Here is a 3,762-nt window from a genome sequence, read left to right as displayed (position 1 = left end):
AAAATATAGGTAAATTGGCGAACCTCATAAAAACCCTGTGTTGTGGGTGCTTGTTGTTTGCATTTGATATTGAAGTGCGTGGAATGTGGAATGGGTGTGCATACTTGGAAGTGCCTATGAGAGGCTAGGTGTGCATACGACTGTGTGCAAACAGGGACAGGTATATCAGGTTCTTCTTGGCCAGACATCGGACAGGTTTTTAGGTATCAGAATTGAACTCACTAATTCACCCCCCTCTCAGTGACTGCCGGGTTACAACAGAATCATGGCAATTTCGGAAGGAGTGTGGCGAAGATGGATGGATTCAATGGGAATAACTAGGATAAAATTTGTTTCTATGAAGGGAGAGTTATTGACAACCTTTAAGGTTGAGACAGGTGATGGAGACTGTGATGAAATAAGAGTGGGATGTTCTTGAAGTTGCTTAGAGGATGTTGAGGCAACATCTTTGTATGGAGAGGCAGGGATGACGGCCTTTTGCTTAGGAGCCCTGCAAAAATTCTCGAGTTAAAAAGTCAGGTAGACTGTTAGTATCACCTTTAATGAATTCAATACTAAAATAAAAAATAGAGAGTAGTGACTGCCATCGAGCAAATATCTATTTTGAAGCTAAATTCTTGATATCTTTCTCAAGGACATCTTTAGTCGCTTTACAGTCCATACGAACCAAAAAATGTTAATTAAGAAAATCACTTCCAAATTTGATTATACACAAGACGAGTGAAAGAATCTCCTTTTTTATTGTAGAATACTTTTGTTGAGTGGAATTTTAAGTATCAAAAGTAAAACGTACTAAAATTTCCTCAGGAAGGTTAGGACATTTTTGCTTCAAGATACCACCGTATTCGAATTCGGATGCATCTATCTCAACAATCTTAAAACAATCTAGTCGTGCTAAACTTAAGCACGGAAGTTCTTTAGCTTTAAGCTTGATTTTGAGGACAGAATCAGTATGTACAGTTGTCCACGGTTCAGGCTTCTGTTTAAGCCTATTGAACAATGGTTTGGCGTCCTTTGCTAAATCCTTATAGAACTCAGTAATATAGTTTAGGCTACAAAGAAATCTTTGGAGTTGAGTCTTATCTGTTATTTCATCAAAAAATTTATCAGCAAACTGAATAGCTCGTTCTATGGGAATGATTGATCCAAATGAGATGTAATGTCCCAAGAAGTGAACTTTAGTTTGAAATAAACTTATTTTCTTTGTAAAAACAAGAAGTCCTACTTGACGAATAACAAAGAAGAAAAGATTTATATGTTTCTAATGCTGGGAAATGTCCTAGGAGTATATAAGGACATCATCAATATACACAATTATAAACTGTGAATATTGATTAAAGATATGACTCATAATATTTTGAAATTCAGAGAGAGTATCCTTTATACCAAAAGGCATAACATTCCATTCGTATTGGCTGAATGGGACAACAAAAGCTGTCTTATACCTATCGTTCTCTACTATCTAAATCTGCCAGTATCCGGATTTCATATCAAACTTTGAAAATACGTTGGATGCATATAATCTGTTGAGAAGATCCCTCTTATTAGGGATAAGATACCGGATCCACTTAAGAATCTTATTTAAGGGTTTGTAGTTGATGATAAGTTTGGGTGCACCTTTTTCAATTTTAGTATTATTGTTTACATAAAAGGCAGTGCAGCTTTAGGGAGATTTACTTGGTCTAATAAGACCTTTAATAAGGAATTCAGAAATCTCCTTTTGACATGTTTCCCTTAAATGATCAGGCATTTGGGCTGCCCAAGCTTTTGTGGACATTTGGCTTTCGGAAGAGTTATCTTCGTTTGGAAGAGTAACAATATGTGTTTTCCTAGACCAAAATGCAGTGGGGATGTCTGAACAGACTTCCTTTACAAGTTGAGATTGAAAGTTTTTAACTCAAACTTGAAAGGTATGGTCATCAATTTTTTGTTGTATGCTTTTCTCTTGCATTTCAGATGACAAAGAGCATATGAATTTCTCTTTGGATTGGATTTGAGTCCGAATTTCATTTACCGTATGAACCTTTAGGGGTTCGATGAAATGAAAAGTAATAAGGTGATTATTAACCACCGAGTGAAGACCGACTGTATCAATTTATAATGGATACAAATGGGAGAGAAATTGAGTGCCTAGAAGTACGAATTGAGAGAATCCTTTTACCATAATAAAAGGAGTCTTCAGGCAGTGTCCATTGTTACAGATAGAAGCAGATGGGAGCTTATACTTGACCTGGATTCTATATCCGTCAGCAGTAACCAATTTTTGAGTGGTCTTATCAAAGTATTGTGAAGGTACGAGTCCTTCGTTAATACAATTAATGTCAGTGCCTGAATCAATTAAGGCGATGGTTTTTAGGCTAAACTCTTGATTTACTACAATGTCAATCATAACATGCCATCGATGAGTTTTAACCTGTTGAATAGTAAGGACTTGAGTGTCTTAAAAAAAAACTGCAGCAAGAGTTGCAGAGGTACTAGCTATTATATTTTGAGTGGCTAGTAGATCCTTGAAGGAAGCTTCTTCTTCAAGATCAAGCTCAGTTAATTGTTCATTATAAAGTTCAAGAGTCTGAATTCTCTGTTTAAGACTCTTTACTTTGGTTTTAACTTCATTAAGGTCCTTACAGAGTTCCTGGATAGTAGGTTCACGGGTTCGAGAGGTAGCCTTAACCCGATTGATTATAGTTTTGAAATTGTAATCTTGAACCATAGGTTTATTGGCAGGAACAGGGCTAGTCCTAGTATTATCCTTTACTAAGGTAATATACTTACATAAGAGTTGAGCCTTAGTTAAAGAATCAATGACTTGGTCAATAGTCTTTAGGAGAAATGACTCTTTGGTTGAAAGAACCATCGAAACCTTTTTCTTAAGCATAGCTTGGTAAGAATCACAATTACAATGGGTAATCTAAGATTTAAACTCGGAAGAATCATTGTCGAACACAAGTTGAGAAATTTCTTGATCTGAGTCAGAATCGTTGTTAGACTCAGGGTCGGACGAGCTATACAACAAGACCTTTTCAAGATTTTGCTTATGTGAATCATCAATTTCTAGGGCATTGATTCAAGCTTTAGTTCAACAATTATTCCTATAATGTCCTACATTTCCGCACTTGTAACAAATAGGGGGTTTGTTAGAAGGAAAAGTGTTTTGAGGACGTGATTTGGAAAAGCATTTCTTAAAGAAACGCTTAGGCTTAGATTTATATGGTTTAGCCTGGTATTTAGGCTTAGAAAACTTAGAGAGTGTTCTATGAGTCTTCTTAGGTCTTGGAAGATGAATCTTCTTGAAACCAAACTGCTCACAAAAATCGCCAAGTTTTTGGAATCCAGCTTGTCTCTCTTTAGACAGTTGTTTCTTGAGTTTTAGGTCTGTGCACAGTTGAAGACCTTCATTGCATATTTCAACAGCTAATTCCCCGTAGGTATACTGCTCGAAGGGAATAGTGCCGTTATGCTTTGCTTTAAGTCTATACCTAACCTTTTTTGCAAATAAAGGAGGTAGACCAGAGATGAACTTTTCTTTCCATATGGAATTATTGTAGTCATCCTGAGTAAAGACTTGCAAAAAAGACGTCTCTATACTATCTATAATGAGATAGTGTATGACAACGAAGATTCATTAATTGTTCTCTTGTTCGATCATGTAAAATTTCAGCTAGTCCAACAAAATGAAAAATTATAGTATAAACTAAAGTATTAATAACATCTTCTTGATTTATATAAACAGTACACTGGGCAAAATTACCATCAGCGAGTTGT

Source organism: Macadamia integrifolia, chromosome 10, assembly GCF_013358625.1.
Source record: "Macadamia integrifolia cultivar HAES 741 chromosome 10, SCU_Mint_v3, whole genome shotgun sequence".
Classification (NCBI taxonomy): domain Eukaryota; kingdom Viridiplantae; phylum Streptophyta; class Magnoliopsida; order Proteales; family Proteaceae; genus Macadamia; species Macadamia integrifolia.
The sequence above is the reverse complement of the archived record's forward strand: the minus strand, read 5'-3'. Positions refer to the sequence as shown.